Genomic DNA, 24382 nt, shown 5'->3' on the forward strand with positions numbered 1-24382 from the left:
GCCTCCCCATCCAACAAGCACACTTGAGGATGCTCATACCACATCCTATTCCATGCCAGGTCTGGGCCAATATATTCCATACATATCAGTAACTACTGATACTCAACAAACAATCCAAAACTTAGTGTCTTAAAACAATAATTTATTATTTCTCCCAATAATTTATGAGTTGGCTAGGTGATTTTGCTAATCTGGGCTGGTTTCACTCATGCATCTATGGTCCAGTAACATGCAGACTGGAGACTGTTTCATCCAGGATAATCTCAGCTGGGACAGTGCGGCTCTGTTCCCTGTTCATTCTCCAGCAGGTTAGTGTGGGCTTCTTCTCATAATGGTGACAAGATCTAAGGGAAAATGGGAACATGCCAGGCTCTTGAGTTGAGGCTCAGAGCTTGTAGGATGTCACTTGTGCTGAATTCTGTGGTCTAAAGCAAGTCATAAAACTGGGCCAGATTCAAAGTTCCTGATGAGCACATTGGACGTTGCAGAGGCACATTGCAGAGGATGAAGATGGAAGGAAAACTGAGGAGTTATGTCTGGTTTCTACAGCCTACCATGCTGGCCACTGATTAGCACTTGAGTAAGTGGACCTAGGCAAACCAGATTGCCCTTCCCTAGGGGAGCAGAGCTCACATAACCTTTGAGGGCCTGGCTAGAAAAGACAGGAGAGGGGCTGGGGGTTTAGCTCAGCGGCATAAGCGCCTGCCTTGAAAGCAGGCAGTCGTGAGTTCCATCCCCGGTACCGATAAAAAGGAAAAAGACAAAAAAAAAAAAAAAAGAAAAGACAGGAGAGGAGAATTCCTCGTCTCTGCCTGATTGCTTCAACTGCAGCACTCGTCTGCCCTTCGCTGTGACTTGTACCATCTAGTCCACCAGCTTCCTCAGGTCTCTAGTTTTCAGGTGGCAGACAATGGAACTTCTCAGCCTCCATAATTGCGTAACTCAATGCCTTGTCATGAATATTCTTATCTATCTTTGTCAATATCCATGTCTGTATTGCTATCCATATGTCACTGCCTTTGTATCTCTGGATGACCTGGAGGACTTCACCAGGTGACTTGTTTCAGCTGGTGAAACATGAATAGAAACAATGGTACATCAGTGCTGAGGCTGGGTCCTAGAGAGACATTGCATGTTTCTTGTGCTTCTTTTGTCCTACGGCAGCTGCTGTTTTAAGGAGGATGTGAGACCTAGATGCAGCTTGCATTCTGGGGCCAAGGTCAGCATGGACCACCCTTGTTCAGTCAGCCCACATGTGCTGAAATGACTGTTTCTAGCAGCTGAATTTTAGGGTGCTTGTTGAAAAGCATTATTGTGTAACTGGTTAACTTTCTAGGAAAATGAGAGCCAAATTCTCTCTCCATGACTTGGTCTCACATTTATTGAAACACAATTTGCGTAAGCAAATTCTATATAAGATATAGCTGGGAGACTATACATTTCCCATCTGCATAATTTGCAACATCTATATAACTCTCTCAGTATTATTAACCTAGTATTTCTTTGACTTAATTTCAAACCCATCATTTTGATCAACATTCTCCTACTTAGATTTAAGCTATATTCAGGTGTGATGTATTAGTTATATATTTCATTTAATGTGTCTATCTGTATCTACATATGTATCTATATCTATGTATTCATCCATCCATCCATCCATCCATCCATCCATCCATCCATCCATCCATCCATCTATTCCGTGGCAGTATTGTTCTATGTGTGCATTCAACCAATCCCATTTGTTATTTTCCTGGGAACACAGAAGGATTACATCTTCTGGCTAGGTAGGGGCCTGTAACTATTAGTTCTGCCCAATAAGTGGTTTACTCATTTCTAGAACCTGGCCCCTGAAATCTGAATACCTGTTAAGAAGCTAGTGTCCTTGAAAGTGGCAGATTCTGAGTTAGTAGAAGGAAGGAACTTTGACTTTTGGATGACCTTGGAGATCAGAAGATTTTCTCTTCCTCCACCAACTTGCACTGGCCTGTTCTTGAATGAGAAATCAACAGCTGGTTAAGAATTCACGATATTTTTTTCAACAATTAGAGTTAGCTGATCTAAAAAATATAGAACCCTTAAAATTAAAACATCTCCACTGTTACCTAATCTTAACATCTGTACTACCTGTATTCTATATATTACATCTTGGAAACAAAATGCCACTTAATGATCAAGGAGACTTAACCTCAAAGTGTAAAGATGCCATCCAAGTATGCAGAGTAGGGGCTGAGACTGGGATCTCTGAGGTGCTGATCGAGTTCTAGACTGGTAGTATTTGAGGAAAGCTATCCATGTATTTAGCATATCGGGAACTGCAGAGCCAGCACCCCTCGGGATTGTGAAGTCTCCTGACACACATTGCTGCTGCCCCATATGGCCTGGGAGCACTGAGAGATGCTAAGGACTCTCCACTCTGATTGCCTTGCCTGAGGGTATTTTCTGCCCACAGAGGGGTGTCTCATTTGCGTGCTGTGATGGATGCAGGGGGAGTAACCCTCAACTAGCAACAGACAGGAACATGGCAACTTCCCCCTTGGGAATCACTTTGTGAATGTGGCCTCTGAGGGTCCTCAGAAGGGATTAGTTCCAGTTGTCTGCAGTGCTAACTTGCCCATTAACAGCTGCCTGGGTTCCCTCCCTCTCACTTCCTCTCCCTCCCTGAGGATGTAGCAGAAAGCATACTAGGAACTGTCCCTATAGTCAGGACAAAATCCCTCATTGCTAGTGTGATGCATTTGAAAGTGAGATTTCTGGATGATGATTAGGCCATGAGGTGGGACACTAGAGAAAGACTAGTGCCTTTTTAAGGAAAGGTACCAAAGAATGTTTCCTCTCTCTGCTCTGTGCCATGTAGATGAGAAGCCAGACAGTAGCCACCTGCAAACCAGGATACCAGCCCTTATCACACAAGAAACCAGCCAGCACCTTGTTCTTGAACTCCCCAGCTTTCAGAACTGTGAGAAATAAATACCAGTAATTTAAGCCACCAAGTTTATGGTGTTATAGCAGCCTGAGTAGACTAGGACGATGCATGAGGGAAGGCAACTCTGAAGCAGTTAACATTTGGACAAAGAGATGAATGAAAGGAGGACATAATAGAAGAAAGTTCTAGGAAGAAGGTTCACCACGTGGAGCTCTGCTGTAGGTAGGTGAGAGCTTGGCATGTCCAGCGCACCGCAGAGAGGCTTCTGTGGTTGCACAGAGGGGAATAAAGCCAGGAGCATTTGAAGAGGTGGGAGTGGAGCAGATCCCCGTGGACAGTTTATATTTATCAGAAAAAAATGTCCTAAGCAGAGGGATGATTTGACCTGGTTTATGCTGCCAGAGTTCGCTGACAAACCTTTCTAGGAAATGTGGAAACCAAGGTCTCCTTTATGCCGGGGTAGCATAGGAACCCAGCAAGGTCTGTGGCGAGGCCTGGGTTGGTGGGTGCCAGGGCCTCTGGTACCGAGGTAGCTCCTGCCCTCTGCACCTAGGTCTGTCCTGTTCCTCCTTCTAGTTAAACCGGGCTTGTGGAGGTGACACTGAGGAGTGCCAGTGCCCTCACTGCTTTCCAAAGTGATACCTTGGGTTCTGTTCTGTCTTAAAACCCTTAAACTACCAGCTACTTCAGACCAGCTTCAAAGTGGATTTAATTCAACTGGGAAGAAAACCTGAGCTCATGATTTAAATTATTTTCCCCCTACTTTGATCACAAGGAATAAATATTTTCTTGCACAACACCCTGCTAAAATTATTAGAGGCCCTACCAATATTTGTGGGCCCAGGGAAAGAATTTTATTACAAAAGTGGACAAAACAGGCCCTTTGATAACTCCAAGGGATCCTGGTAATGGCAGAGGAAAATTGTGAGCTCTAGATTTAAAAATAATAGAATAAAAGTAGCCTACACGGGCAGAACTACTTGGCCCTCAGAGGAGACTCTGTCACCAGCCCCTCCTTAAAGGTGGGAAAATTTTGTTGTGAAAGCAATTAGGTTGTTTCAGTCTTGGGACTAAGACTTCTCAAAATTAAAATAAAATGAAGGAAATCCAAAACCAATCAGTACTCCAAAGACTGATTAAGTGTGTCTTTAAACATATAGATGATTGAGTAATATTATTTGAGCTATTATATTCATGAGGGTTCTGAGAAGTCTGAAGGCGTTTTTATGTGAAATGACTTTACAAAACTTGTTGGTGTGAGTTGATGTGACTGGACACACATTTCCCCCCACTCTGGAGACACACATTTATACTTTCAAAACAGACTGCAAGCACTGGATCAAAAACTGTTTTAAAAGGATCAACAGATTGAAAGCACTGGATAAAAACCTGTTTTTCTCTTACAGTTTTCACATTTCTTACTCTGAATTACCTAGCCCCCATTCATCTTCTGAAGTTTAAGAAGGTGGTTTGACAGTACAAATTACCTCCCTTGTCTTCCATTTAGCAGAGCTTATGGTTTTTATGGGCTTACAAACTGTTTTTATATTTAATTCTCTGCAAGTTTTGACATGGAGAGAAATAGGCAGTGACTATAAAAATGTACGGCAAATCACTGATACTTAAAAATGGAGCTAATTTCCATGGTAACTGAGTCAAATAATTGCTTTTCACATTGTAATTTAATATTTATCTTATCAATAAAGGCATATTTTATTAAAACAGACTGTAATCTCATGTGCTCAGTTGTAGTAGAAAATGGGAAACCTCCCAGTATTAGAGCAAGATTCCAAAGTTTGATCTGCGAACATTAAGATGAATGTTTGCATACAAAATGTGCACATGTGTTTTTATAAGATTATGGAAGGCAGAGATTTCATTTTATTTTGTATACTAATTTTAGAGCAAGGACTCACATTGTAGCTTTATCAGCTGCTTAAGCATCTCTGTACTCCAATTTGTCTTCTAAAACAGGGATAGTAATACTAGTCACCCAAAGAGTGTGGCATGCCTCAGAGGACAGAGGATCTAGAATAGTGCCTGGCACCTGGAAACTTTCAAACAGGTAGCTTTCTGCACCCCAAGCACCCACTTTTGTGCATATAGTTAATGCTTAGTAACTGTTTAGTAGTAAATATTCTGGTATGACAGACCTCTTCTGCAAGTCCAGTGATAAAACTGATAGTCGCCGAGGAAGTCCTGAGTCTCATTCAGTCCAGTCACTGGTACCTGGCAGACCCCGAGGTCAACATACTGACTCGTGAGAATGGAGTGTTAAATTTCTAGAAATTTCACAAGCTGATTTTAAAGACAGTTATTCAAAATTAAATGACATAAATATGCAATTAAATAAACTGCACTAAAACCAAAAGTAATACTCAAAGCCTATCATTTCCTCATTACTTTTTACAATTACCTTAGAATGTATTCACATCACAGGGAAATGCAACATAAAGGCGATTCTGCGCATCTCTTCCCAACTGCGTCAATGACGTCATGCTGATAGCTTAAAATCAACCATGATAAGGATGCTTACTCCATAGAAATCAGCAACATTGCAAGCCAGGGCTCCCCCAAGTTGGTTTCCTTTCCCTCCTTCACCTCCAGAGCAAGTTGTTAAATATTTATCAGCATACAATATGATTATGTGAGCCTGGTGGGAGAGGATGAGTAGGAGAGACATCTTCAAAAAGTTTACTGCTTAAGGACCCACAACTTCTTACATCTTCATCCTCAATTTCTCTTCATTTGTAAGTTTTTACAGATGATCATGTAAGGGAAAACGAAATCCAAATCTGCGATAACCGGAAGGTATAATCCTCATCTTGTGGCTTTCCTCGGCACATAAATGTTTATATATTTAACTTTCAGTAGCATTTTCTTTCTTTTAAAATTGACTTTTTTCATCCATCATTATTCATTTACTTTTCTGACAGAAAAGTTAGGCACATTTTATTATACCTTTTAAAGTTGATCAATGCTAAAGATTTGTGCTAATGCAGATGACTATGGTACATAACATCCAAGACAGTACCACCCATCAGCCCTCTGCCATCTCTTACCAGGACTCTTGTTTTCTCTCTTACTTTTCCCCAATTCTTTTGTGATGGGAACAATCTTTGAAACATGCAAATCTTGTCACCTCACTTCCAGCCAAAACCATCCTTGGTGTGCATTTTACTTAGAATAAAGCACACTATCTTCACTATGATCTTTAAGGCTCTACAACAATCTCTTTGGTTTCTGAGGATTTCCATATCTCATCTGGGATGTTTCTCCTCTGGGCTTCCTGAGCTCTAGGCTCACTGTTTCTGGAACATACCCATTACTTTCTGTCTCAGGGCCTTTGCATGAGCTATTCTGTCTGCATCAGTCCTATGCTTCCCATTTTCCGGAAGTCTAGCTGCTTTGTGTCCTTCTGAAATTAACTGAAATGCCATCTTGTCAGGACTCATCACCCCTACTCAGTGTGTAAGAGGCCTCTCTTCTTTAACATAAGTCCATATCTTTTTCATTCATTTTGCTTTTATATGTATGTGTTCATTATTTTTTTGTCTTTTTTTTTTTTTTTCTGATGCACCTATAGTGTAAGTTCTGTTAGCTCAGGGATCACATTAGTCCTGTTTCATCAGCCCAGACCTGCTTAGAGCTTAGCACAGGCTCTCAGTGATACCTATCCGATCAAGGACAGCAATGTGGCCATGCAGGAGGATTGCTGTGAGCCCTAAGTGACACTTTGCTATGACTACACCTACAAATGAAAATATCTCTCACCTTTCTGTTTTTCTTTGTCCTAACAATAGGAACTCATTTCCTACAATTTGCATGTATTTCTCACTTTCATACCTTTCCTTGTCTGTTTTCTTTTGTTGGGCTATCCGTTGCCTCTCAGACTACCTGTCTTGGATCAGGTCACATCTCTCAGGCCACCCTCACCATGATCCTTTTCCTCTCGTGGCCTGATGACTGTGCCCTGCATGGAACCTCCCTACTCCTCACTCAGGCCTTCCTAGAGCTCCTTACCTCATTGAATGTGATTACAAACATAACCATAAACTTTTCCAGAGCCTGTACAACTCCACATCTCTGAGAAACCTAACACCCTGTTTTAAAGATAACCCTGCCACCAGTATGTCACTGAATTAATTTTCTTATAACGAAAAACTGGAAAACTGGGCTAATTACCCAAATGTTTCCAAATGCCCAGATCTTTATCCTCATGTTGGGAGGGGAGTGAATGATTGATTAAATGCCAGATTGAGGAAGCTAAGCCCCACCTGCAAGCCAGCTGGAGCAAGGAATGAGGAGAACCAGGGTGGAAGTTAAGCCCCTGCCTGTGAACCAGCCAGTATGTGGGCTTGGGAGAGAAGACCATCCCTCACTCCCACCATGAGCAACCAGCTGATTCAGAGGAACTGTATTGTTTGATTGACTTTGGAAGCCTAAAGGTAATCTGAGCAACTGTTTAGAAGACTGTTACAATATGCAACATAGTAACTATTGTAATTTTCTACTATTTTTTTATCGCTGTTTTGTTTCATCTTATGGTTCTATTTCCTTTATAATTAAATAAAAAATGCCTTTCTGCTCATCTCTGTGGCTTAGAGTTGCTTAGATATGATGCTATATTTGTGTCTTTTTTTATTTTAAAGAAGGTAAAACAAAACAGAACAGAACAAAACAATGCAAATGACACAGGATTTCAAATCAAGGCAACAGGAGATCAACAGTGGCTACCATAATGTCTCTCCTCTTTGAAATAATTGTCTATATCTTCACACACAATGAATTCAAACAAAACAAAATAGTATAAAACTGATCAAAACATAAGAATGAAAGCATTACAGGCCTTCAAAACCAGACAGTAAGAAAATCAACAATGGCTATGATAATATCTCTTGTTCTCTTCAAAATAGCTGTCCATATCTTCATATGTATTAAAATTAAATAATACAAACAAACTAAAATCAATCTAAACAAAGAATAAAAGAATTACTGGACTTTACAACATGATGATAGGAAATCAGCAATGGCAACCATAATATCTCTTTTTTTTCCAAAGTAGCTGTTCATATCATCACACATAATACAATCAATTCTTGTAAACTCTTTAGGAGAAGGTTTAGGCATCCATATTTGTGTCTTAACTATGTTCTTTTCCTTATTCAAATAGTGCAAATTTGTTAATTTCTAGTGCTTCCTCTTAATTTTTTAAAAATAAGTTTTTAGAGCTTCAACTTAAAAAAAATACTTACATTGAATAATAAGTATCATGAAGTGAATTCTCTTTGTGCATTTTGTAGGAAGAGCTGAGGCAGACCTGCTCCCAGGGTTGTCTGTTGGTCTCTTCACGCTGGCAACAAAGGACAGATGAGCCAGGTTCCAACCTGATCTTTGCAGCACAATATGCTCGCAATTCTGCCTCCAAATTCCAAATATATAACCCATGTAACCAGGCTGTTAAGACCCATGTGCTTCCTCCTATAAATAACATCTAGCAACTTAAAAAAGAGAGGACAGTGAAAAAATAACACATGAGTACTGAAGAAAGTTAAACAGAGCAGGGCTGGATAAAGGGGAAAATAAATAGCACAGCCAATTGTCACTGGTGTCGGGGAAAGCTTGCTTAGCTGTGGGGACCATGGCCTCACCACCCCCTGCTGATTCCAGATCTATGGTATAAGCAGTTCCCTTAAGTTTGAGAAGTCCTGCTTAAAGAAAACTTGGAAAGATAGGGTAGTTACCTCCTGTAAATTGGGGGTGATCTTATCTGCTGTGTTTTCCTATCATTTTGGCAGAAGTGTAGCCATTGCCTGGCTTTCCTCTACTTTGCAGGATCTCTCCTTTCTCCACCTCTGGCAGCCCCCTGTGCCGGGGACTGGATTAGGGGTAGTCACAAGGCAGAGTCTGATCCCCTGACAAAGGTGCTGCAAGCTGCCTGCATGAGCCCCGTGAAGCCACTTAACTTCGGTGCACTTCTATTTGTTCTACTTTACAAAAGGCATAGTGGTGCTGGGCTACCCAGAGCTTAAATTAATTAATGTTTATAGGTCACTTCAAGCCTTGGGGATAAAAGCCTCTTTGAAAGTGCGTGTAATTATCATTATGGCTAATGAAGCTTGCTCCCAACTCCTCCCTCTCCCTGGGGGAGGGGGGCTGTCCTGGGTAACATAGTCCAGAATAGGAGGAAATAGACCTCAAATGTTATTTTCCCTTTCCTGGTCAAATTATTGGTGTTTCTTGGCACTACTTTATTTTTTAAGTTACAAGCTGGACTTGGATGAATGGAGCTTATGATTAAAATATGTCAGATGGGTTATTAAAACAGTGCTTTTTCTCTAGTTTCCTATCTAGCTCCATCCCCCCACCCTCCCTTGGGGACATGCTGCCTTAGTGAGGTACTTTCTCTAGAAGGAGGCCTAGAGGTTTGAAGTGATGCTTCTCATGTTGTTGAGGTTTGTTATTTAGTCTTGGGGCTGTCCGAGTTCTAGGATGTACCTAGGCCTAATTGCAATAGAGACGATACCGTCCCTAGGCTTCTGCTCCAGGATAATAACAACTTCAAGGGATAGATGCTTCTTTCAATGCTATCACCCAACAGCTGGTGTTGTTCAAAGGGTTACATAAATGACACAAGATTACATAAATGACATTTGTCATCAACAGTTTTAACTTATTCTTTGTTCATTTTTACGGGTTCATGGATGTTTACAGTTAACATGGATTTGGAAAGAATGAAAGAATCAAATGCAGAAAGTTGGTAAAGCAGTCACAGTGTCTTTTGGGAATTCATTTTAATATGAATTTTGGATTTAGGATTTAGGATTTAGGATTAGGATCTTTTTGGATTTAGGGAGATCAACTCAAATTTAAGTATACTAGGTTAACCTGGGGCTTCATTTACTTGGAATCATTTGGAAACCTTCATTTACTTGGAATAATTTCCAAATCTTAATTCAAAATGCCCTTCGCAAGAGAGGTTAATGTTTACTGAGTTTCAGTACTGCTCAGTAAAACTGGGAAGTGGGAGGGTTGTCAAAGCAGGCATGGAGACATGGGTGGACGTAAGGAGTGGAGACAGTGGTGTGGAGGAGGTGATGGACAGCAGGGCCACCCTTGGGAGAGGCAGAATTGCTGAAATGAAAGCACCAGCAATGACTGGGCTTGTGAATGACTGCCTAGATGTAGGCACCATCCTGGCAGCTTTTGAGTACAGATGCTGCCCGTTTCTTGTCCTTTGTGTCCCAGAAAAATGGGTTAGAGTTCACTTGTTCACTGAAAATTGCAATCGGAGTCCTGAAGGCAAATACATAGTGAGTTTTGAACATAGATATAAAATTCATTGGTAGGGTGTTATTTGAAGAGACAGCTCTGATAACCTTTGCACCACAGGATGAAAAGTGGCCCTTGCCCTCAAGGGACCTGTGAGCTATGTGCTGACACAAGAAAAGCAGGCTTCTGTTTGTTTTTTCCTCAGAGAGCTCTGTGAGGGCAGGCATCTGCTCACTTTCCCTCACCGTGGAGGCTGTGGGGTAATTAGACCGTGAAGGGAGAGACCTCAGGGAGTGGTCTAGTGCTCTCATAGGATCCCCCAGAGAATACCCTTGCTCTTTTTTTTTTTTCTGCCAACCAAAAGTTTGCACATAGCACCCTGGAAGAAGACCCTCACTAGAACCAGACCACGCTGGCATCCTAATCTCAGGTTACAAACTACCTGGTCTAAGGTACTTGGTTATAGTAGACTGAGCTAAAATGGTGTTGTTCTCTCACACACCAAAAAGCTAGATATTTCCAAGTATTTGAATGTTTCTTATCTATAGAAAGTAATAACGAAGTATTGGACTAAACATCCCCAGCTTTTGGCAAAGACTGGTAGAAAATTCCAGAGAGGTTTTGATATTTATACCCATGATAAATTTACTCCTTTGAAATAATTTGTGTCTTAGGAAAGACATAATAATATGTACATAAAAACAAGGCTTCTTTTTTTCTTTTTTGTAACCAAAGTATTTTATAATGGGAATAGCCAAAATCAGGAATCAGGAACAGAAAGAAATTTTTAAAAAATCATTTAAAAACCTTTCTACGAATCATGGGCCAGGATAGAATTTGAACGGGGACAATCTGGACATGAGTTCGCAACTACGTATTTTTCTGTTCTTTGACTAAAGAGAAGTCTATTCTGGAATAACAAGGTGAAAAGTACAATTTATCACGTAATTTACAAAGCACTATCTTGGCCAGCTGCAGACTATTGGTTTCCAGTATAGGACAGAGCTAATTCAGGGCAAGGTGTAAGGAGGTTTTGGTTTGGTCTGGACAAAGTCTTTGCGTCTTCAGACAGGCAAATCTAAAAATAATAGTAGTGAGCAGAGTGTGAACTTTCTCATTCGTCTTAATGGGGTTGTCAACTGTGAAGTTTAATTATATCACTTTCATAACACACTTAGCCATTTAGTGGCAGTTACAGGACTCAGAGGCCAGCAATTAGTGGTGACTTCTAGCCCCGCACAGCTCTTCTAGTTTCTTTATTGTTGTAATGATGGTTGGCTATGCAGAAGGTCAGTGAGAGAGTCTGTTTGATCCCAGTCAATCACCTTAGTTACTGAATCATTAGTTTCCTAATAACCGGGAAATCCTCTGTAAGCTAGATGTGCACTAGGTGGGTATGTTGTTCTGATCAGATTAAAGAGAGAGTCACACATTTCTAATTGTGATGTCATAAAGAAAACCATCAAACAGGACTCAGTAAGGGCCCGTGAGCAAGCTGTTGTTTTTGTGTAACTCCCTCCTCTGCCTGCAGAGGGGCATAGTCTAGCTCTTTAACCTAGAGAGCTCTCTGGTGGGGTGGGGTAGCTTGCTCTCTGTCTCTTACTCCTTCATTCTTTAATCTATTTATTTCACAAAATATGTTTTCAGCCCTACTATGTGCCAGACACTGGTGCAGAAGAACTTGGGTGACAAGGACGCTGGCATTTAGAGCATACAAGGAAACAGCTGGTGATTCACTATGTAATTCCTGAGAGAGAGGGATGGGGGGACAGAGAGAGACAGAAAGGGAGAGAGAGAGAGACAGAGAGAGAGAGAGAGAGACAGAGAGAGAGGGAGACAGAGAGAGACAGAGACAGAGAAGGAAGAAAGAGAGAGAGAGACAGAGAGATACAGAAAGAGATAGAGATAAAGAGACAGAGAGACCGAGAGAGATGGAGACAGACAGAGAGAGATGGAGATAGGGAGAGACAGAGTGCAAAGTGGAGATGATTTAGGTCTGCATGGAGCCACAGAAATAGCATCTCAGCCACAAACAGGAGCCACATGTCTGTTTAAAATTTTTCTATTAGTCACACCACAAAAAGTGAAGAACAGCTCAAATTAATTTAATATATGTTCAACCTACTATATCAACAAAAGACTGCAAAATATAATCAACATAAAAACTTATCAGTAGACTACTTTGTTCTTTTTTTCAAAATCTAGTCCACATTCTATATATATGTAGCCTACATTTTATATAAGTGCTCAGCATCCACATGTGGCAAGTGGCTATTTTGACTGCAGTTTTCCTCAGGAGAAAGATAAGCTCTTTCTGACACTCAAATGATGAAAAAAGAGGCAGCCATGCAGCAAAACATGCTCCAGAGAGAGTGAGCAGCAAATGCAAGGGCCCTGGGGCAGGGTTCAGATTTAAACCAAATTTGATTTCAATTGTAAAATAAGAAAATAAGTGTAGTTAGATATTCCCTCTATAATATTTTTGTGCTTTACTACTAGAAAGTAAAATATTCTTTCAAAAATCGTTCTTTCCAAACGGTCACATAACCATTTGGCGATCAATTCTTGTGAGCCTGAATGAATTGGCCAGCTCAGGATGGCTTGGTTAATAGCTTGGTTACAACAGAAAATGAGCCCAGTGCAAAATGGAACTTTTTTTTTAAATGGTGCCTAATTAAAAGCATCTTGAACGTATTTTTTTTCTTTTGCCTTCCAACATGCAAATTTATCACAGTCTAGTGTGTACTTTGCTGGTAAAAGGACTAATTGTAGGCTCTACTTGCTAATAGCATTATCTATCTTCAGGACAGGACTTTGGGAGCAATACATCTGGCCACCACGGCTTGTGTTTCATCTTTCTCTGGAGGCAGGCCATGCTTGACCCTCAGTTAGCCCAGGAACATAATGATCTAATTAGAAACAAAAGTACGCTACCCACAGAAAATGAAAACACACAGAAATAACTTAAAAAGGATCATAGAATGTATTCTAGAATAAAATGCCTGGCATACAATTTTCACGCCAAATAAGCATAGCCATGCCCATGTGATGCTACAGGGATGTGTTCTTCATTTGGATTCCTGCAGAAGCTGATTCCAGGACATGAGTGTGAGGAGTTTATTTGAGAGGTGATTCCAGGAAGTACAGCTGGGTATGAGACCAGGAGCAGAGAAAGATTAAAACTGTAAATAAGCCAATTATGGTTATGGGCACCTGGAGCTTTCACTGTGCAGTACCATTTGGGGTCTGTGAAAGACACAGCCCAGAATTATCTCACCCTGGGAGTAGGGGAAGATTCTCTGGACCTCCATCACAGGCTTGGAGCTCCTGTGCTGGGAAGAAGGATGGTAATTCTCTAGTACTCATTCTCATGTACTAGAGAATTACATGCGACTTGCTTTCCACTATGCAGTGACAGCCAGTACTCAGGGAAAACCCTCAGGAAAAGGGAGGTAGGTGCCTGCAGTTGGGATTTAGATGGTGCAGAGAAGTGTGGGAAAGACCAAGAGAAACTGGATGGGTCACTACCTGGAGATGCTTAGCTGTGAACCAGAAGCTCATCTAGAAACTTACTATGTGGCCGCAGACTATTCAGTGTGCACAATTCCCCTACCAGGGTTGCCTTATTTAACTGCTACAAGGTCCTGGAGGTGTGAGCCGAGCAGGTCTTTCTAGTCCTAGGTTTCAGAGGGGAAATCTGGTTTATGCTCACAGATCGTAAAGAAGCCATGCAGAATTCTGGTGGAAATTGGGTGCCTTCCCAACAGCCCAGCCCACTCTCCTGCTATGTAGCCATGAATCTTGCTCTTTTTATGGAATTGATCTCACTCCTATCCTCAGGGAGGTATTGGCTGGTTGTCACCCACTGGATCACTGTGTCCTTAGGGGCACAGTGATTGCTTTCAGCATAGGACCAGCATGGATCCTGTCAGAGCAAGGGGAAAGATTGCAACAAACTAAATGGCTGAGGTAAGGGCAGGACAGTTCTTTCTTTCTTTTTGAAAATGTTCATGCCTATAAGAAAACATTTAGCTCTATAGTTGCTGACAGCCATCCTGTGACCATGCGGTAATATAGCCTTACGGTGAAGTTGATACCACAGATGGCATAAAAGCACGGTCCTTGGTAACATTATTGACTCTGTGGATCAACCTCAATTGAAGCTGAACACTTTTATTGTTCAGGAGACCGATAACTACACTACTAATCTCAGTAAATTCATCAAAAAGAACAGTTTGTGTTTTCATTGTTTGATCATTTTTCTCATGCTTGAATCTTGTAATCTGAACAACTACTTTTAAGGCAACAATATGCAATATATTAACTAGTGTTAATTTCCTACTTTAAAAAATCTGTATCACTTTTATCCTCTTTTTTTGGTTTGTTTTGTGTTGTCTTTAAAAAAAAACGAGAAGTCAGTCTGGGGTTGAATTATTAATCATTTGCTCCTGAGAACATTCTGGCTCCTGGCTTGATACTTCACACGAGTGATGGCAAACCTTTCAGAGCTTTCAACGGTAACGAACAGCCCGCTGCGGCATGTGTGCCGAAGGTCCACCTCCACTGCTCTACACCAAGTGCTGTAAGTCATCCTGGGGAGAAATGACTTAGATATCTTGGCTGCAAAACCGAGAAGGATTTTATGTATCATTTATATGACACATCCACCTAAATTATAGTTTTTTTCATTTGAAGTATATGTCATAATCTGTGGAAACATAAATACAGTAATCCAGGATAGAATTTAGAGATCCAACTCTATGCTAGGATAGAAGGGTAGAAATGTTAGATGAAGGTAAGTGAGGGTTTGACTAACATAGATACTTTGCCATGAAAAATTTTTGAGGGAAAATCGTAAGAAGAAACAGCAAAACCAGTGCTAGGGAAAGCACTGAATATTTTTTGCTGCCATTTGGATATACTGTACCAGAGCAGTCACTATAAAGAGGTTGATGTGCCTTCTTTTCTCTTTCACCTACAATTGGATAAGTTCAAAAAGCAAAATACTCATCTTCCCAGCCTATTTTACAAACACAGGATATAGTTTTGGTCAGTAAGATGAAAGCAGTTATCTTCTGAGAGAATTTCAGGGAAAGCATTTGCTTTCCTGCTAAAAATTGGAGCATACTATTGCAACCTCCTTTCTACCTTTTTGATACCTGGCATGATGATGTAAAATCTTAAACTATGACACCCTCCTCTTGGTAAAGAGGCAACAGAAAGGATGACATATGCCGAGGGAAGAAGAGTGAACGACAGAGCTCGTTTGGCTCCTGGTGGCACCATAGATCAGCTGAATCTGTGCCAGAAATGGTCTGCGTCTGACCTTCTCTTAGACAAAAATTGAAATCCCTATTTGTTGAGACATCATTTATTATTTTTGAACTGGCAGCCTAACACATTCCAAAATAGTACAATCACCTTAACTATTCTCACTATTGAGGTTATTTCAGACTTTTATTTTGTATTTTTTAAAAATTGTTTTTATAGCTGTAGCTTGACTCAAGATATTTGAATATGTATACACATATATATGTAGATCTATATAAATATATAGATATTTATAAATATCTATATAAATATATAGATCTACATATATACATGTATATATACATGCACACACATATTGATGGCAGAGTCCTCTTAAAATAAAAGAAATACTCAGCTTCTTTGGTAAAGTGGAAAGAGCTTCTAGCACAGATTCAGACCATCTTGGGACCATATCTTGGCTCTAACACTAACCACTTTTCTGATTTTTTCATCCACTTTAATGATCTCTGTCTTTTAACTGTGTATAGGCCATTTATATTTAAATTGATTGATATATTGGATGTACCTACCATTGTAATTATTTTCTCTTTGTTTTTTTCTTTTATGTCTCCTTCTATGTAACCTCCAGGGGGGCTGAGAGGCACAGTGTGGGCCCTAATCAGACATCAGAGTGGAGAAAATAAAATTGGTGTGGAGACATGATCTTTTATTAAATGTAGTTTGTAATCTAGTTTACTTTCAACAAGCACTTGTTACATTAAGTAGGCCACTGAGTTCATTTTGCTGAACCTGAGAATTTTGCAGATAGGAAGAAAAGTGGTTTATATCTTTCTTTCCCAATATCTACTCCCAAGCTTGGTATATTAATTACTCAGTAAATGTTTGTATAGGAAGGCAATTCAGGAGAGCAGGAGCCAGATAGATTCACAAAATCTGGTGATGCAGTGATTTGTGTTATTGAAATCCACTGTTACTTGTCACTCTTACTTGATTTCTTCATCCTTAATTTTGGAGGAACAAGACCAACTCAAATATTACTGTAAGAATCAAATTAGTTTGTAAATATTCAGGGGCTGCTTTAGGATTTCTATGCTGGAGAACTTAGAATCTAGCTCTAGCTAGAAGAAAAGGAGGGGCTGTGTTATACTTGGCAGAAAACCGAGAAAATGCCATGACTAGGGAAGGGCTGATGATCACGACAGGGAAGATAAAGAAACTCTCATCGCCCCTTTAGTGCTCTGACTGTGGCTGTTTGTTACCTGTGGAAGAGCTTAATGGCTTACAGGCATTTAATCAAATGCAGGTGTCATCAGGCTGTGATGGATGGGGTTTCCATTATATTGGAATTGTTGTTGTGCTGATAGCATAATGTTTATGATAATATTTATGGTTGTGGATACATAATTGTTATTGCAATACTATGTTATGATTTAAAGCCCCAAACTAACAGTCCACAGCAGAATCTACCCTTGAAATCACTGTTTTTTCCTAGATTTCACTTTTGCTAGTACCTTATGAGTGACTGTCAACTTGGGGAACCACAATTATGAATGAAGTGGGGTGCCCAGCCTAGGTGAGTGAGTGATGTCCACAAGGAGGTCAGATTCCTCACCCTGAATACAGAATGATCAACAGTGTCTCCAGAGAGTACGTACTCCAGGAGCTTGGTCAAGGGTGGTACTGGGAAGTCTACAAATTTATCCTACAACACAAGAGGAGCCCCAGCTCCATCACCACCTGCACAGAAAGATGCTGACCACATGCAATGACCCTTCATACCCGAGGCCTATGGTACACTTTGTGTGACTGGGAGGCCTCTCAAGGGACATTGCTGCTATTTTTCTCTAAATGCAAAGCCACAGACCTGTAAGCATCCTCAAGTAGTCTCTTCAGGGCTTAGTACCTAGCCAGTGGAGACTTCAATGCAGTCAGGAACCGACAGAGAACTGCTGAGAGTAATGTTCTGAATTGTTCTAGTATAGTGGTATTTTTCCTCAAAATTAATTAATTTTGTTTTTTAATCATGGAAGATTACACACAAACACACACACACACACACACACACACACACCCCTCACTTGTTCAGAGAAAATATGGTATAGTGTTTTAGATCTTTCCCTGTGTGTTTATGCAAGTATATCTTTCAAGTATTTAAATATTTAATTATGTTTGTTAAAATATTTAAATTTTCAATGTCAAAGGTGCATTTTTAGTTATCATTTGCCTTAATTGAACTTAAGTAAAAGCACATTAAAAGTAAAATCCATTTGTTGACATTATGTTATTTCCAACACTTGTTTTACAAATAATATTCTGATCCTTGTTGCTAAATCTTTGTGATAGCTTCAATTCATTCTTAAACTCTTTCATATTTTATATCCCTGGGCTTTCTTCTGAATGATTTTCTTTCTTGCAATTCCTTAATATTTTTCTTAATTTGTATTTAACATGTTGTTTCACCCATCCTTGGAGATTTTGTTTTCAATTAAATTTTAACATTTCCTCTCTTTTTGATTCAGGATCTTGCTGTATACTTCAGTCTGACCTTGAACTAAAGATTTATTTTTTCAAGCCTATTCCCATCTGTTCATATATATACTCTAATCATTCTTTATATCTTTAATTAATTAAACATGATGTTTTTTATAATGTATGTTGTTTTTTATAATGTATGTTGTCATTGTTTTGATTTGTTTCTACTGATCTTGCTTATAGGGGATTCTCCATGAATTTTGAAATTGTGAACAGAGGGTACATTTTCTGTGGAAACTCACTGGGGATATGAGGATAAGAATTTGGCCCACTTTGAGAGATTTTCTGATGCCTCTCCCAGGCACATAATAGTTTCTACTGGCAAAGAACGTATGAAATGCTAATTTATTGACATAAAAATTCTGGCTGTATATGTATAACAAACTCATGAGACCAGACCATGAGTTCTCAGAATACATCATTTTTTTCTTTATCTAGAACCTAGAGAGAACAACTTGATTTATCATCTTTTTCTATTCTAAACTCTCACTAGCATTTCTCCTATCTTTGTTCCTGATGTAGGCATTAAATCCTTTAATTAGTTAGGCCACAAAGGTCCCAGAAGTCTCCAGAGTTTCAGCTCAGCTACGTTAGTTTAAGATTTTAGATTTTCCATCATTTTTCAATCTGAAGACTTTCCTAACTTTTGTGCAGGCCCAGATCTATATTTAAGAGACTTTCCCATTTATCTAGTACTTCTTATTTGTAAGGAGAGAGTTTCTGATTATTTAAATAATAATTTTGTTATAAACTGAAGCTCTTTATACTTATGGTAAATTTTCAGAGGTGGAATTTGCAAATTTAATATACAGGTATACTTTCAATGTTCCTCATATGTTAAAATTTGGTAAGTAATACATTATACATTAACACATTTGATAAGTAATACATTATATGATATTAAAAGAAAATTTTCATCTTTGGGATGCCTAATGAATATAATGCAAAAGCATGATAATAACCAGAAGTTATCTTTTAAAACATGTATTAGCTCTTTTGTATCTAAATATGTGTTCAACTTGCTTCCCTCTCAAGTTTTTCCCTTTAATAGGACATCTGTTTCATCACCAACTTTGGAATTATAAATCCAAAAGACCTGAACATGCCCATGGGATCATGATGAACAAGAATTTTCTAAAAGCATACCACCACATTCTTACTTCTTTAAGGTGAGGCCCTGCCATATATAAACTCTATTTTCATATCGCTCACATAGACTCATGCTGAAGGCTGGACGTGAACACGGAAGAAGGCAGTTCATGGGATGGCGGCAGAATGAATTGCTGTGCATGCTGATATTTTTAGTGGCTCCCTCTTCTAGTCCTTAAACTGTCACTAAAGAGTAGCTTTGAACAAGCTGCAAAACGCTCAAAGGTCATAACCCAGGCGAGGAGGGATTCCAAGAACGTGCATAAGGGAAGATGCAGATGGGTAAACAAGCCATAAAGTGGACCATATTTTCCCTTTTCTAGCATTTCACTGAAGCGTTGACTCCAGGCTATTATCCCTGTGACACAAAGTGAAAATTTAAAGGAGCCAATCCCAAACAAACCTCCACCAATCCCCAGGTGGCTGGCTTTCCCCATTACTAATGAAAGCCAGGAGGGTCGTGAAGTGAGATGTGACAACATGAGAAGCAGAGTGAAGATCTCAGAGGTGAGAAGCCTGTCACCTCTCTCTTCATATCCTGGGGAGCATATGGGCCAGGCTTAGCATGCCCAAAGTTCTTGAGGCTGGAACAGCAGATGGGAAGCACCCCCACCTTGCATCTAGCCCAGCCTTTACAAAGGTACTTAGCCAACAGTACTCACATTTTACAGCCTTGTACACTGTGAGCAGAAACAAACATATAATTTTTGAGGAGCTAGGCGAATGGACCCATAGACAGTGAGGAGAGATGGGATGAGAAGTAACAGGTCCAGCTGCTGAACAGCCTGGTGTGTGTTATGCCTCTGGTGTCCCTGATGGAACATGTAAGATTTCATCTGCTTAGGCAAGTGAATGAAGCAGGTCGGGGAGCGGTGTTGAGAGGGGAGGACTTGATCTCTAGGAATTAAGGACTCAGAGTGTGTTATCCGCAGTGTGTTATTCCTGCCCATCTCTGGATACTCCCTACGTCAGCCTATCAAATATATCCCACAAGACGGAGTTAAGTCAGTCATCAGAGAAGGATGACAAGATGGCCTCTTCTGCTCACTTTCCTTTTTCCACAGGTTGAGTCCTTGTCCCTTGACAATGTGAGGACACAGCCGAGAAGAGGATCCTTGAAACACCATGTGGGAGAGAATGCTTGCCAATCAGAAATAGGAATTTACAGTTCTGTTGGGAGCAAAAAAAGCTAATCCATCATCTTTATCACAACAGTTTAATCTGCTTGAGTAATAAATGATCATCTTGGGACTTACTTTCATTGCATTCCTAGAAAACATCCACTCTTTCTTGGATACTATCTACATCTTCTGTTTTTAAAGAAACTTTCATTTGAGGATTTGTCAAGAAGTTATTTAAAGATAGGGTATTGAAGATATAAAATTCCCATAAAAATTCTAATCTTGCTGTCCTTGCTTAAATGGCTTTTGCTAGATGTGGAATGTTAGATTGAAAATGGTTTTCCATTTGAATTCTCACACATAGCTGCACTGTTTTGCTCACAAGGCACTTGAAATTGAAAATGTGGCAGCAGTCTCAATTCAGAAACATGCAAAAACTCAAAAACAAGCAGTCAATATACACATGAAAATTTTGTTATTAGTAAATGGCCATCTGATATTAAGGAGAACCTTTCTCTATAAGACTGTCAAACATTATACAAATGATTATGTTTACCAAAGGTGCAGAGTGAGGTAATTAAACATTTTATCTAGCATTAATAGGTGAGAAGATTAGTATGCTTTTTCTGGAGAACATGTTATTTATAATACTCTTCACTTAAAATTAGTTACTTTTACCTTTTAAAGGAAGATTGTTTTTTGTTGAGCTGGGAACTTTTAGGTTCTGCTCTTCATCCTTGGTGTAAAATTTCCTTAGGACATGTTTAGGTGAAAATCTTTTTTATTCATTATCTTGGTCCTTATCAGCCCATCTTCATCTTTTGTTTTGTTTCAGTTCCAAGGAAATGGTTCAGTTATTATTTCTTTGATTTTTCTTCTGTCTTAAAAATTTTTCATTCTTTGTCAACTTTTTATTAAATGGATATATATAGGTCTTTCTGTGTGGACCATCTATACCTTTAAAATTTTCTCTCACTTAAATTTTTTGTTCTTTGCTTTATATGTGGGATTGAAAAATATGTTTATTTGTTCTCTATTTATTTATTTTCACCAAATGTTTTAATTTATATATTTTATGTTTTTGTGAACTCTGGGTGTCTTTGTATGAGCCTGTTCTTGTTTTGTGGATGTGGTATCTACACATAACACAAACAGATTGACCTACAACAACTTTCATAATTAGAACATTCCAAAAGTTCTCTTTTCCATGACTTACCTGTTTCTCCTAATGAAATTTTTCTCTCTTTCTTTTCTTTTTTTCTTACATCTTGACAACTCATTTTGGCTTTTCTCTTTTCTTTAAATATCTGGTAATCCATGGTCTTTTATTCTTATTCACACTGAAGGGGTATGATGAGTAATGGGAGTAACTATCAATTTTTTCTGCTTGGTTTTATAAATAATAAATGTATAATAACAAGTCAATGTAATTTTCAAAAGCATTTTCATTTTTTTAGGCATGATCTCACTTTAATAAAACATTTTTAACTTTTTTATGTAATCTGCTATAACATTGATTATATATAGGCATTTCAGGACCATCTATGTAGGAAATCTTTAACTTTTATTAGGTTCCATTTAGGGTTGTCTTGTTAATAAAATCTCTTACAATTCATACTTTGAAGTTTTAATTGAGAAATACTTCAGAGCTAAAAACTCTTCACAGCTATTTTCTGGAAATGTTTTAGGCGAACTGAATCATATATATATATTTTAACAACCTACTATTTAATATATAATGGAAAATCCATTTTGTTATAGGTGTCTAATTTGTGACTATGATTTATTGAAGTTCTTTGTATATGAAGCTTTTAAAGGATTTGTATAAATTATAGGAAATTGGTGTAGACGCTATAAAAATACTTTCATGACAACCACAATTATTTACAAAATAGACACGCTATGGGGAAATCATGTATTGTTGCAAAAGAGATTATTTTACTCCTTAAAAATCTCATAGACTGATTGACTGCATTAGCCTGTTGAAAAGTTTTCATTTAAAAGATGCCAAGATCTTTTTCCATGACCTCACATTGCTACCCATTCATTTTTCACACACAGAGCTTTATTCATGCTGGGGATCACCATCAAGTCGTAGGGTAGATTGATCTCATCATAGTGAAACCATTACATTTCTTTTGGTCTTCCTTACACATTTGCTCCATGCCTGCTTCAAATCTGGAAAAAAACAAACTTGTGGACTGGAGAAACAAAGAAGCTGCAATTTCCTTGCCTTAGTCCTTGGCCCGGGATGAAGTAGAGAGCATGATGTGGTGATTAGAGCCAGACCTACCCTTGGCCATGGGCACTGCAGCGGACCCAAACCTAATTAAGAAAGATCCTGAATAAACTTGAGTGAGAGCCAAAATCACTAGTCCCTTCAATCAATATTTTTGATATAAAAATTAGCATCTGGCCTGAATAAAAGGGAACACTGTTTCATGCAGAAGGAAAAAAAAATCCCTCTTTTGCTGCTTGTTCTCTTCTAACCTTCGGTTGTTGGATATTTTATTGATTCCTGTCTGTGATAAGTTCTCAGAGCAGTCGACATGCAAATGTCACATTTCAGCCTCTCCTTTGGATGAAGGGATGCAAGAAGAATTAGAATAACAAGTCCTACTTTAAACGCTAACAGGCAGCAACCTTTTCCAAACATGGAAACTGGTTTGACTTGTTCTCTTGTTCTTGATCGAATTACTCCTGCTGGTATATAAAGTTTAGCTGAAATAACCTTTTAAGAAAGGTTTTGATTTGATGAGAAAGAGGATAAGCATTCCAGCAAAGAACAATGTACTGTCAGAGTGTTAGAAGTCCTCTTTATACTCTGCTAATCCTTTTACAACTGGAATACTCTTCCTTCCAAGAAATGCATTATTTAGTTTCTACAGTGGTACCAAGAAGATAGCATATGTCAGAGTTTTTCATGCAGTGTCTGGCACATGGTTTATGTCTAAAAATGATTGCATTTTTATCTTTCAACACACCACATACTTTGGAAATAAATCCTAGTTTTGATCCAGGGAATTCACATACAGACAGCAACATAGAGAAAATAAAGGTGTCTTTCTGAAGACATATTTTAATGAGGTTGAGAGGAGGAACAAATTGAGACGTTCCTACCTCCTAGAACTCAGTGAAATATTTACTCACAAAATGAGATTACTTCTGGGGTTCACTTTAAAGTTGTCTAGTGGGAGAGGGAGTGAAGAGGGTATGCTAATCAGTGAAAAGCCTGGCCATGAACTGATACTGTTTTGAAACTGGATGGTAGGTCCATGCGAGTTCATTGTATTATCCTCTCTGTTTTACTGTATTTTTCAATTTTTCCATTATAAATTTTTAAGTGGACATTTTATAAATAAATTCGTAAGTAACTGATCACAGCTGAGTCCCTTATCAGGAATTGTCTTACAGCTGACCAGGGCTGTCTGGCTCTATCTAGGAGCTTGCATCCAGCGTCTGGTTGGTGATGGTCCTCAACATGAGATAATCTGAGGACCCACACGGTTGTACTGTTCTTCAGGGAACTGACAAAATCTAGGTATTGTACCACTGTGTGTAGCTTCAATGGTGCGCTGGTAAATTTTTAACAGTTACATGTCTAGATCCCTGATTTGTAGAGTTGGACAATTTGTATGGTGTAAATACTCCTACTGTGGCCAATTTTAAGGCACCACTGTGACATCACTGAATAAAGAGGAAAGAAATGTACATAACTGGTTCTCATAAAAGGGTAAGCCAGCCTCAGCCAATCCTACTAATTTTCTCAAGTGAAATTTCGAAATGCAAGTCTCTTTTTTTTAGGGTAATCTAACTTAAATCAACACAAAATTCTATATGACTATTTTATATCGTCAGTTTGGGTGATTTGTTTCTTAAAGAAGTGAACATGCCATGGGGAGAATAAAGGAAAATTTGCATGTCAAATGTTTCAGTGAAGCGTACACATCACCTACACATACTCACACATCACACACTTCACATAACAACACTGTAAGATTATGTTCCAAAATAATTGCCGAGAAATACTAAGGTACAGTATAATCTTAGTTTCTTACACACTACATAGTTGAGAAGAGCATTCTGAGAGAATAGACTTCCAATACATTGTTCT

General features: G+C 39.0%; 1 long non-coding RNA gene across 2 annotated transcripts; it reads left to right on the top strand.

Annotated features, from left to right (window-relative positions):
- On the top strand, positions 1-23651 carry LOC106029039 (uncharacterized). 2 transcript variants are annotated; one of them, XR_002788230.2, is made up of 4 exons: positions 1-14777; positions 19034-19167; positions 19471-19654; positions 20212-23651. It is a non-coding gene; the product is annotated as an uncharacterized LOC106029039 (long non-coding RNA). The 2 variants fall into 2 exon arrangements; XR_001202681.3 differs by lacking the exon at positions 1-14777 and having other exon boundaries at positions 17969-19167.
- The last annotated feature ends 731 nt before the right edge of the window (positions 23652-24382 follow it).

This window comes from Cavia porcellus, unplaced genomic scaffold (assembly GCF_034190915.1).
Source record: "Cavia porcellus strain 051 isolate PalLab524CR breed Dunkin Hartley unplaced genomic scaffold, mCavPor4.1 scaffold_5, whole genome shotgun sequence".
NCBI lineage: Eukaryota > Metazoa > Chordata > Mammalia > Rodentia > Caviidae > Cavia > Cavia porcellus.